At 42.3% G+C, this 12,952-nt stretch overlaps 1 protein-coding gene across 1 annotated transcript in view; it reads left to right on the top strand.

Moving 5' to 3' along the window:
• Window positions 1-12,623: 12,623 nt before the first annotated feature.
• Window positions 12,624-12,952, top strand: part of EZH2 (enhancer of zeste 2 polycomb repressive complex 2 subunit) — a 50,149-nt gene continuing 49,820 nt past the window's right edge. The window contains exon 1 of the mRNA XM_034061855.1: window positions 12,624-12,656. The gene's annotated coding sequence lies outside the window, so the exon portion shown is untranslated. The remainder of the gene's footprint in view (window positions 12,657-12,952) is intronic.

The following is a 12,952-nucleotide window of genomic DNA, read 5'->3' as shown; positions in this document are numbered from 1 at the left end:
AGGCTTTCATTTTCCTGAAGTAAATGTGAATTCTAGGTGTTCTTCCTCAGGGAAGACAAGATTAAAAAAGAGTCAGATTTTTGAACTGAAATGGAACACATTTTATGGTAGTTGGTAAACTGGTGTATTCCACAGTCTACATGCATTATAAACCAGAACTGACTCCTTTACACATACACACCATCTTTTGAAACATGTACTTGATTAAAACTCTACACACTGTAGTCTGATGCATAAATGGAAAGTAAAGTGCTGTTGTACCAATTCTCACACTGCTAATCCCAGGGAAATAGTCAGGGTTCATAAATGTTTTTACTGCCACTGGTTATGGACAATGAATACTGAATGGCCAAGTAACAGCTACTCAGGGGCTCCACTTGCTTCTGCAGGCTGTGGTTTTCTTTGCTCAGCACCCATCACAGACTCCACATAAGAAGTTTGGGACTAGCTGTTAATTTGAAACATTCACATTTTCAAGCACACTTCTTTGCAAGTTAAGTTGCAAATCCAGCTCTAAATCACAGGGCTGTTTCTACTAAACAGATCAAAATTATGTGTTTCTTGGCAGATTTGACTTCAGCCAGAAGGCATGGCTGTAAGGAGGTTTTGGGGGCAGCAGCACAGTGTTTATCCTTCTAATATAGCTGGGGATTTTCTGTACATGCTGTTTCTATTGCTCCTTTCAGTCAAATAGAATATCTAGTGTTAAATTCAGAATCATAGTAAAGGTTCAGATGTTTACTCCCTTAAAAAACTATACAAACCCAGGGAAATCCCACCAAAAGATCTCTTTATGAATATACACCAGACAAAAGCAGATCAACTCAGATTCTTTGTGCATTTATCAGTGTACAATATTAGTGATCAATGATATTATAAAAATGCTTCAGAAAGATTGTTCATCACTTAACTCATGTCCCAACTTTTTAGTTATGCATTATTGTATGTGTGAAAAATTGTTCAGATAATACATCACCAAATATCACACATTATTTAATGAAGACCATGCTAATTAATACGTGTTCAACATAACTAATAATTATTATGAGTGATTAATTAATAATTAATGCATACATTCCGTAATTTATACTCCTTCAGAAGTCCTTAGGAGGGAATACATTCTGAAGGTCCTTCAAGCAGAGAGGTGCTTTGAAGCCTGTCTTGGTCAGTAGCTTTCTGGTTGTTGTTCACTTTGGGATGATGAGCAAAAGATAATAAAAGGAAATAAATCTTACAGCATAGAATTGTTCTCTAATTCACTGCTGGAGGATGTTAGCAGCCACAAAATGCAAATATTAAGCTTTTACAGCAACGTTCATCTGGTCATAATGTACATCTGGTTTATTTTACAGTACACATTAAATAGCAAAAGTATAGCAACTGATGTATTCAGTTAATTTTATTACTGAGTTGTATTTTATTATTATGCAAGGCTCTAATTATATTTTTCCAAATAAGTTTGGGCAGTTTAGTTGGTTTGTTCCAGATGTTAGTCTCTTATTCTCATAAACTGGGAAGCTGCTGCAGTGTGAGAGGGGCCATAAATCTGAATAAATGTAACAAGGCAAACAGAACGAGAAAGACTGTCTCCATTCAGAGCTGACAGAAGGACATTAGCTCCCCCATTTCCTGACTTCTTACATTTTAACAGAGTATCTGTATGTGTGTATGAATGGAGGGTTCCTTTTATTTTTTTTCGTATTTCATTTCCTAAGTTTGGTTTTTGGTTCTTTTTAAAAGGAGAGCAAATGAAAAAAAGCCTCCTGTTTATGCAGTCTAATGAAGCTGATTTGGTGCTTTTGATGTGGTGTTCTCTGAATGCAGGGTAAGGCACGCAGGGATAGCTGTTTCTCAACTGTGCAGTTTAGAAGAGCTCTCTGAAGTGACATGGTCCTTCAGATACAGCTTGAATCTCGTGATTAATAAAGTTTCTCTTTACCTCCTTCATAGAGTTTCCTGGGAAAACAGTGTATGTACTATAATTGAGCTACAGCTCTGAGAATGTGTAAAATTTACTCAAAGCATGACCTTGAAGCTGTTCAGACTGGACATGCCCACAAGCATTATGCAAACTGATTTTCAAGATGCAGCTTCTGTAGCATTTTCCTGCTGCCTTGAGTCTGTACACAGAGAAAGGCAGCAAAAGCTGGTGAAATAAATGTGTGTCAATGAGCAGCTGTCAAATGGCAGCAGGTCCTTATTATTAATCCTCTCTATCTTCACACTAATGTGAACTGCTCAACCTGTGAGAGACACTCTGCAGAAGAGGCACTATCAAAGAGCATGTGATGTGCAAGGCTGACGCATTTGACTTCCACACTCTGAGGAAGAACGAGGAGAAATCAGAATCAGTTATGTGAAGCCTGGGCTGAGAAGGTGCAGAAGTGCAGCCCTTCCAGAGTGTGGAACAAGCCTGTGCACAACTGACGAGGTTCTGCTTTTGTGCAGACATGCTAAAAGGCTGAAGATCAGATACAAAATTTATCATGCAGATTTTGATTTGTCTATTAGTCTAGTTTAAGAAACAGAGCATGGCCTGACAGCTGCATGCAAAGGATGCTCTTCAGTTAAGCTCCATGATCCATGGTAGACATCAAGCCACAGCCAGACTGTGTGACCTTTTGAAGATCTGCAAGAATTACATGCAGACAAGCATTTGCTTGCTGTATGGTGTAACTAACATGGCACATTGCCCTTTCTTATCTGAAAGTTGATCCAGCTGTGAGCAAGGTTTCTCTGTGTGTGTGTTTGGCCACCCAAAACAAATATTACATGATTTAACCCCTACTTATCTCTGATACTGTATTTCAATATTGCATTCAAATCTTCCCATAAAGAATGTACTTTGAAAATCATTTAAAAATGTCACAAACATGAATGTCAGTGATAACTTACTATGGTAAGTTCTCACTCTATTAATGACATCCTGAGATGCTAAATCCTCCTTTTCTCTAGGCATCAAAAATACTGCAGAAACATTCATTCATCCGTTTTGAAAATGTGAGAATTAGGCACATGGATGTGCAGTGGTAAAAAGCCACAAAGCAAATCAAAGCAACAGTAAATCACATCTGTTCCCTTCTCTGGACCATCTACCCATGCCTCAGGTTCCCAGCAACTAATCCTAACCCAAAATAACTTCCAAACCCTCCTCTTTGAAACTCAGTCTATCTCATAGAAATACTTTTCAGCCTTCTCTGTTCAGTAGCACTGTTTGGAATTGGTACATTGGAGGCTCAGTGGCTCAGAAGAACTTCAGCCAATTTTCACCTCTTAGTAAACTGGCTGCTAATGGTAGCTTTGGGTAGGAACATGTGGGGTTTGATTGAAGAGATCAGTTTAGAAGATTTTTGCCGTTTACTAGTCAGTTTAAAATGTAGATTGAAAATTCTCAGTTTTCTACAAAACAATAGTGCCATTTAAAGCTTTCTCAATAATTTTTGCCTTGGTTTATATCTGGCTTTGATCATTTTTGTCATGAGACCTGAATGGAGTCCACTCTAGTTTTACTGGATAACTAGAATACACCTATGTGACTTCCATCAGAGCAGAAGTTACAAATTTTTACATCTGGCATTGGGCTCACACATACATTGGTGGCTAATTTTGCTCATAAATTCAGACAGTTCTTTTGGATAGGTAAACCCACAAAAAATCCCCAAATGTTAAACTCTTTAAAGCTAGTCACATAGGTTAAGACATCCACATCAAGATCAAATACAGTTGTGAAGATGGCAGCATACGCTGAACATCAGCATTTTGTTAAATCAGTTTGTTTGCCAAATCATGTCCTTCCCTGGATGACTGCCATCCCAAACCTTGGGGTTTGACCAGAAGATATATGAAAAAACACTGCCAGCTGCTCAATTTACTGAAACCTTTCAAGAGAGTGCAGTGCAGCGGAGAGGGCAGATTTTGGCTTGGGATCAGGAAATATCCTCTATTGGCACAATCAGCTGACAGGCAAGAAAAAGCCTGAAAAAGTGTAGGATTAATTATGTAATATACATATGTTTCCCATAACCTCAATTTTCAAACTCAGAATAACTTACAGTAATTAAAAACATTTCCCAGCTCAGGTCAAGACATTCAAGTTGCTAATAACTACTAATGCTGGTAACTACTGATGCTTGATATATTTTCATCTACCTTTTCTACTACTGGAAGTTACAATTACTATTTTCTTTTCCTTTTTTCTTTTATTTTTTTATTTTTTTAGAAAAAGAGCAGGATATAAAGAGTCTTCAGGAAAAAAGCCAATAAATCCACAAGGAGGAAAACCTCTAAGTTTTCCAAGATTCTAGACTATTTCTTTATATCCACCTATGATCTGATTGGATTTTAGCAGCTTAATATTGACTCCTATTCTTTAATTGCTTGAAGTTATGAAATGAAAAGTGACAATAGAACATGATTTATATGTGACAAAATAGAACAAGGGTTTTTTTTCTGCTTCTGTTTATGCTATTTGAAGGAATAAGCTTTTAGGGTGCCAAAATTATTGCTAGCCTTGTTAACTACTTTGGAAGCAAAATAGTTGACATAAGGATAGCCAAATCTGTTCCTTTGTGAAAGTGTAATAAGACAGAAAATCATTTCATTGTCAGATAATGCTTCAGTTTATATTACACAATTAGATCTGCAATAAACTACAAACAGATTTGGTAATGTCACTTATCACAATAATCCTGGAAGCAGTAATAGTGCACCATTCTGCTCCCTGACACCAGTGAGCTGAAAGCAACCTGCCGTGGAACAGCCGGTTATCCAATGCAGTTACCCGTAGGCAACCAGAAATAGCCTTTGGCACATTATTATTCCTATTTTTTCATTTGCCTCTAAACCACATAACAAGTTTAGCTCTAATCTACATGTATTAATATTCCAAACACTTGGCTCATTAGTCTAATCCAACGATGGGAAAGACCACACAAATGTATGGATTGTTCGGCAACCCTGACCCCACTCATTCACACACATGTAATAGCCCTGCCATTCACTCCTGCATAGAAAGGAGCACAAAAGCAAACAATGCCCTGCTCGATTAGTCACTTAATTAGTTAGTCACTGTTTCACTCACTCGGTTGACTCAGTCCTACGTACTTTCAGCCTTAGAATCTCTTCTCACTTTCCCGTGAGTAATGCCAATTAAAATTCACTTAAGACCCACATAGATGGAGAAAACCAGAAATACACCCTCAGTCTGACAGATAGGAAACTTCATTAAACAGTTCCTCAGTGTGACCTGGAAGCATTTTAAGGTCTTAAGTGGAAATTCAGTGCTGCTTGGGCCTTGCCTAGCCTTCTCTTTTCCTCCTTTTTACCTTGCTTTCTTTGGAAGCAAAAGATGGGATACTGCTGTTGGTATTATTTATTTAAGTAAGCATTATTGAGAGCAAAATGTGCCCTTTTGCTCTTAAATTATAGACAAGGTGTTAACACTTCTGTAGTTGCCAGCAATCCATCCTTCATAGAGTATTTCTCAGTACCATTCTGTGCAGACACTCATTTATTTCCAGATTTTCTTGGCTGAAGTCCAGTTCCCTCAATTTCTCTTCACTGTGTGTTTTACACCCAGCGTGAAGTCTTCACGGAGGAAGGTGATACGTAACATTTTATTATCATTAAACCAATGACCTTTCTTATTCTATGATACAAGTTTGATATAAAATCCAATCAGTGATTCTTTTCATTAGGCACCTGAGCAGCGTATTCAGCGTATTACACCTAAAATGTAATGTTGTCTGTCCATCGCTTGCAAGTCTTGCATCACTGCATGACAGATTTTAATGTGCAGGTCTGCATTGTAACACGCACAAATCACTGCAATCATGCTCCCTTCTGTCATAGAGCACAAAAAAACTCTTATCGTACTCTGACTTTAGAAACGGAACATTATTTTCTCAGTAATAGCTTTCTCAGGCCAGCAGAGAGGGATTCTTGGTTTTACTGTTTTGATCTTCAGAGATATGTGTATGATACAGAACCGTGTATTTGGCAGAAAAACTGCCAAATAACTAGAAATCTTTACAGCCAGGAAGCAAACTCATTGACACAATGTCTCAGCAGTGAATGGGGCTGAGTAATCCTTTTACAGAATTTGCATTTATTTGTGAATGCCTTTATTGAGGGCTAAGACTGAAAAACAGAAAGCCAGGGGTGCTGAAGGCTTGCCTTCTGTCAGTAGGGACCAGCACCTCAGCTCACTACAAGTCTCCACAAACATGCTAAGAAGGAAAAGGAACAGGGCAGCAACTTGGTTTATTCCTGGATTTAACAGAACCTTTCTGCAGACCATGCCCAAGGGATGAAATTGGGAATAAACTATCATTTGAAAAGGCTCCTGAATCATGAGAAACACTACTACAACTCAGAAACGTATTCAAATAGGACACACACTTTGTACTTTGTGCATCTCCATAAACCTTTGTGAAGAACATCTTATTTTTATGACTTGCATTAGATGGAGTTTATTTAATGGGTGGATTATCTTCTTATTTTCACTATAAAGTCTTTACCATACATCTTCTTAAATTGACTTTTTTGACAGTATAATTTGGTAGTCCTGGCAAGATTGAACATATTATCAAATTCAGTTTCCAAGTGTAGGTATTCCCAGTCTTTACTTGTAAAGGTGAAAAGAACAGGATTTTTTTCCCAGTTTAATCAAGTTTATGTTGCAAAACAGTATTTTCATTTTTACCCTTTTGAATTCACCAACCTGGAGTATGTCAGATCATGTGTATATACATATACACATAACATAGCATGCATTATTATCTCATATTCAGAAAAGGTAGGTAGGCTTAGTGCAACTGCAAATATCTCCTAGTACTTTAGATGTCAGGATTAGGTAATTTAGCAACAGGAAAGGACTACACCTCTACAAAGGAAGACCTAGCTGAAAGTAGGCATTCCATAAGTATCAAAGAGGGAATGAGGAGGAGCAGATGATGCTACAAATGGAGGCATGGCAAATTCACACACAGGTGGGTGGTTATATGTGGAGGTAATACTTCTGAGAGTTGAAATGATGAGGAGAAGGAAAGAGATTTCACAGCTGCATTTACTTTTGCAAACAGTCTGACTTACTACTGCATATGTATACTGTATATTGTACTTTCCCATCTGAAGAAGTACCTTCTGCAGCCAAACAAGATGATTTGGCTCTTGTCAGTGAACTCTGTTCATCTGCTATGGTAACTTAACCACTGCCATTGAAGAATTTTGACACCTTGGAAATAGAGTACTCAAACAGAGCTCAGGCTTTTAATCTTGGATTTGGCCTGATGGGAGACCATTCATCAGTGCTCATTGAATGCCCACTTGAACATCCCAATTTGCAGCAGAATCCTCCCTTGTGAGTGGCACACCCAGCAGTATCAGACAGCTATGCTGACAAACACACCTGGAAACGGGAACAGGGCTCTGAGATTTAAGTTCTCAAGCATACGCTTTCATGGCAAGTTTGCTACATGAGAACATTTAGTCCTTTAAGTGGTTTGAATATAACAGCTAATGCAGGTCGGGTAAAGAGTAAAACGAAAATGGAAAAACAAGTAGACAAGGATGGGAAAATATTTTTCTCACACAACTCAAGCAGCTTCTGTGACCACAAAAGACACAGAAGTAGATTATTTTAGGTGAAACCATTACCTATTGATAGTTTTGGAACTCATATTAATTTCTAATTGAAGCCAGGCAAAGTCAAATAATCCCTTTCACAAATCGAAATGGATGATGACATGCAAGAAACTTTGTCTTTGTGTGTTAAAAGAAGTAATAGGAAATCACATTACTACAGTTGTTGTACAAAAACAACACTAGAGTTTTCCTTTTGCCAACATTTTTCCTTAGTCAAAAAGATACTATCCTGTTTGATACTATTTGATACAGTGCTGTAGTCTGAGTTAATTGTTTGCCTCTCACTTCCACCTTTATTTGTCTGCATCCCCTTTCCTCAAAATCTCCTCAAACTCGGTAGAGCTGAGGTGGCCCAGCATGCTGTAAGCATTTATACTTAGTATATTATACACCTTTATCATGATACATGCGGCAACATTCAGTGAAAGGTCAGGTAGCTTTCCATTCCTTGCTTTCCATTCCTTGCAGGGACAAGCCTGATGCTTTTGCAGAGCTAAGAACCAGCTGCGTGTGTTACCATTCACAGCATCAGATGCAGACAGCCTCTAAATTAAGGCACATAAATCTGTGCATTTTCCTGCAATCCTGTTACTTACTCTCCTTTTCATGGATGCAGTTTAATTGTCATGGTGCTCTGCTGTTATACACCTACACTTGGCACTGTACACAAGGTTTGCACCCTGGCCACACACACCTCCCACCCTTCTTTGGTTATGAGTGGGAGAGAAGCAGGGGACGGCAGAGCAGGAGTCTCGAGCACAGTACGTGAGAACCAACAGGTCTGAAAACCACTGTGCATGTGTTACATCATGCAGTGAGTTTTCTCCTTATTCTCTTCATCTAGCCCAGTGGCCACTGTGTCAAAGTTACATGATCTGATTAGTAAATTCACTTCTACAGAGAACCATATAGCCAATGGAAAAAAAATAGAAGAGGTTTGCAAAACAGGACATAAGGTTGCACTTGTGCCAGGGAAACTGGCCCTTAAGTGTCATTGAAGTATTAATGGGAAAACATTTTAAACCATAGCTGATCTCAAAATGGCCTGCTACAAAACACAGTTATTAACTGGTTTTAAAAAGTTAACACAAAAGAACTGCTTTTTAAACAATAATGTAACAAGAGGCCAGCTCTTTAAAGAGGGTATGTGCTGGCTTCTATGTAATCATCGCGGTGTGTAACAGTTTAAACCTATTACAGATCTACTGGTTTAGGTTGTACATATGTTTCCATGTATACAAACATCTTATAAAATCCTACCAAGTTCACAGGGACTAAAATGCAGAATTTAAGCCACACAACAAGTCAAGGTATCAGGAAAAATAGATTAGTGTTAGGAATCAAATGAGTAGCATCTGGAAGGTACATCTGCCAAAACCAGATATGGGATGTCTATCTAAAGTAAATAAAATAAATACAAAAACCCCGAAAAAACAGGCCACGATCATAAGTGGCCTGCTGGATGAAGTGTTATTTGCAGTGCTACAGCCTTTGCTTGCAGGGGTAGGTATAACAAGGACAGGGTGTGCATCTTCCTCCTCCTCTCTCCACCACCGAGCAACTTGCCTCAAAAGCAGCCAGACTGAACCTCTCGAGGCTGTGTGACTAATATGTGAAGTCCACCACACCACACCGTACCACACAGGAGACCCACCCAAAAGTTGCACACAGCTTTGTTCCAGTGCTATTTGAAGCACAAAGAAAAACAAGGCTGTGATCAGCGAGACACAAGGCTTAGCTACAAGCATTACAGATGTAGATACCAACACGCCTGCTCCGGGCTGCTAATGGTGACCTCAGCCTAGCTGTGCTTGTCCTAAACGAAGCCAAGTGGACAAGAGGAAAACCGGCCAACTTTTGTGCTTATTTCGGGCTAAGGCAGTTCTGGTCTTGCTTGGTTCCCCCAGCCAGACAGAAGAAATACCACATGATTCTGAATGCAAGAAAATCATTAGGTTAATAATACATAATGGGTAATCTGTGGTTTGGAAGCCCCACCTTATCTGAGATGTCACAAAACTCTTAAAGTACCCACTCAACTATTTGTTTTGCTTTGTAGCACTGTACCTGGGGTTTTTTACTGTGTTCAAATGCCACTCTTTTGAAAGGGTGAAAAGAGGCACAGAAGTACATCCCATTGTAAGCAATCACAGTTAGGATGCTGTTAAACAATTATTTTTATAGCTAATTGACGTAAATGATCTAGCATGCGACAAAGCCTTGCTCCACTATTTTAGTAACACGTACAACACGAACAGACACCTTTCATTCGTGTGCTCCGAACATGGAAAAGCTCTTCCACAATGAGGTAGCTATAAAAAAGGCAAAAGCTTTCAATACTTCCAGAGGGTCTAAACCAAATCTGATACGTTTTTCCTGAGTCTAATTGTAATCTGTCATGTAACACATACATTTCTTCAATGTTAGCTACGTTTCTCAAAAGCACTATTACATGCTGCCGTGAGAATTCGCTCCTTTCAGAATGACCCCTCACAATACCAGATTTCATAATTCTTTCACATCTTCTTGTACCATTTCTGCCTAGAGATCCAAATGTCTCTGCACAGAGCAGATCCTTGTCCAAATAGGTGTTCTTTAATCACAGAAACGCAGCAGAAACAGGAAAACCATTTGGGTGATTTACTGTGAAAACAAAGTCTGTACAGTGCTCGTTGTAACATTAAACTGTCGTGTACAGCAAAAACCAGCTGCTAAAATTCTCCTGGTTGTATAAGACAACCTGAACAACCGATCAGAAAATTGGCGCCTAATGGGGTTCTTTGCTGTGGAGTTCATCACTTTAAGACCCTGTAGCGAAGCCTTGGTGGAAAAGCTGTTTTGCTACAGAGCAAACGGGAAAGAGTAACTCCATCCGAAACGTGGTTAATTTTCTAGTTAAATCAGAAAATCTATCGGTAGTTTCAGGTATAACAGATGAATAATCTTGTGTGCAAGAGAGAAAACAAAGCAATCTGTGCTTAGGTCTCAGACAGCACAGGATTTTCTGCCTTGTGGCTTGTTGTGCCCCTCGTGTGAAGTTACCCTGTGCTTATTTAGCATTTATACTCGCTGACTAAAACCAGGTCCCACGAAGTGCAACTCTAAGAATCAGACTAAATGACAACCCCTAAGTTGTGAAGGGGCTGGGTAGCCATTTTGGTGGTGGCAGCCATCTTGGGGCAGAATAGATTGAAATAGCTGAATTTCCAGAAATGAGTAACATATTGCAAATGTGCTCATTTTAAGATACTCCTTCCAATTGTCAGTCACTGTGCTAGAACTGGAGGAAGGTTATGACAATCTATTGCACTATGGTGCGTGACCGTAAGAGGGAATATTTTTTGCCATGCATTTTTTGGCTCTTAATTCACAAAACACCAGAGATTAAAATACAAGTTACTTGTAGAAACCCCTTTTCAAGGCCATGAGGTAAATCGAGAGCATACAGTGTAGGAATGCTGACTCTGAAGATCTTATTGCAAATTTAATATGCGATGAAGCCTGGAAATGCTAAGTACTTACACATGGAAAGCACACAAGCACATTACCTTTAAGGAGAACACAGCCTCATTTGACATATAAGCCAAACGCATGATTTGGGAATCAGGTTGCGCTTGTGATTTATTTCCCTTGCAAGAAACTTTAACCACTCAGGGCTTCATTACAGCAGCCACTGCTCATGTTGGCATTTCGACACTCAAGATGCACCCAAGTATTCATAAGGAAGAAGGGAGATGGTATTTGGTGAGCAAGGATGACAGGAATACTGTGGAAGCAAGGATGCGGCTCACATTTGGGACGTGTAGGAAAAGGATATGGTAACAAGGGAAAGTAAAAGTACCCATTAGGAAACTTATCTTTGCAATTTTATTTTTCAGATGGGCTTAAGAAAGGCTGAAGTGACAGAAGAGCGAGATGACAACAGGCTAAAGGAGCAAGAATCCTCAAACACAACCTCAGCAACAAGATTGATGAGCATGGCTCACAGATTATAAACGAGGGAAAACGATAGCAACCTCCGAGGCTGGAGACAGCACGTAACGAGCACCGCGATGTGGAGCGGGGACCGTGCTGCTGCTGTGATTTATCACCGCTCCCACCACAGGGTAGGGCAGGGCTCTGACAGCCGAGAAGCCGCTCTGGATGCGGAGCGGCGAGGCAGAGGAAGCCAAGGGGAGCGGCGCGATGCACGAAGAGGGGCCCTCGCCGCTGAAGTTTGGGTAAGCGAAGGTCAACCGAAGCGACACGAGGGCGCATCGCGGAGCTCCGCAAGTGACTCAGCCCGGCGACAGCCGCGGGGTCCGGGGAGCGGCCCGGCCTGGAGCCGGCCGAGACCCTTTCGATGTGGCGCTGTGAGGGCGGGCGGAGGGGCGAGCCGGCGGGGGAGCAACAGGCGGGGAGCAGCGGAGCGGTGGCTGAGGGGAGCGCCCTCCCCCTGTCCCTCCATCCGTCCCTCCCGCCCTCTCCCTCAGGGCTGCCCGCTCCCGCGCGCGGCGGGACCGTTAAAACCGTTAGGGCTCCCACTTTCGAACTGATTCAAACTCGGCAGCCGCACAGCCCCTCCCGCCACCCGCCAATCCTTACCCCCCCCCACCTCACCGCCACCCCTGCACAACGTGAGGCGGCGGAAGGTTCCAACTCCCCCTGCCCCGCTGCGGTGGGGGGAGCCGGGGCGCGGGAGGGGGGAAGCACGAGAACAAAGAGTCCCCCCACCCCTCCCTGCCCCCCCCGCACGTGTGGTGCGAGCGCCCGCCCTCCGCCCCGCCCCTCCCGCTCCTGATTGGCGAGGGGTGTGTGTGCTGGGTGGGGGGGACGGTATCTCTGCTCGCGTCCGTCCAATGGGGGCGGCGCTCGGCGCTCGCCAATGAGAGCGATGCCGATTGGGCCGCCGCGTTTGGCGCTCGGTCCGGGAGGGTGAATCCGGCAGCCGGAGGCTGAGGGGAGGGAGAACGGGCGGGCGAGCAGAGCGGAGCTGGCGGCGGGGCGGCGGCGGAGGGAGGCCGGGCCGGCGGGTGAGTGAGCGGCCGGCACCGCGCAGGTCCGAGGCGTTGGCGCCGGGAGCGGTTATTTATAACCGGTGCTTTATAATAAGGGGGAGGGGGAGAAGGGGGGAGACGGCTCCCGGGGAGCAGCCGCCTCTCCCGGCCCCCTTCCCTTCGCCTCCCGGGGGCGGCGGCGGGGAAGGCTGAGGGGGGTGCGGCGGCGGCAACACACGCGCGCTCCCGGCCGGTGACAGCTGGAGCGGAGACATGGAGTCTGAAGTGCCCTTTGTCTAAGTTGGCTCCTTGTAGCCCGGCCGGCCGCTCCC

The sequence above is a fragment of the Melopsittacus undulatus genome, chromosome 1, assembly GCF_012275295.1.
Source record: "Melopsittacus undulatus isolate bMelUnd1 chromosome 1, bMelUnd1.mat.Z, whole genome shotgun sequence".
NCBI lineage: Eukaryota > Metazoa > Chordata > Aves > Psittaciformes > Psittaculidae > Melopsittacus > Melopsittacus undulatus.
The sequence above is the reverse complement of the archived record's forward strand: the minus strand, read 5'-3'. Positions and strand labels throughout refer to the sequence as shown.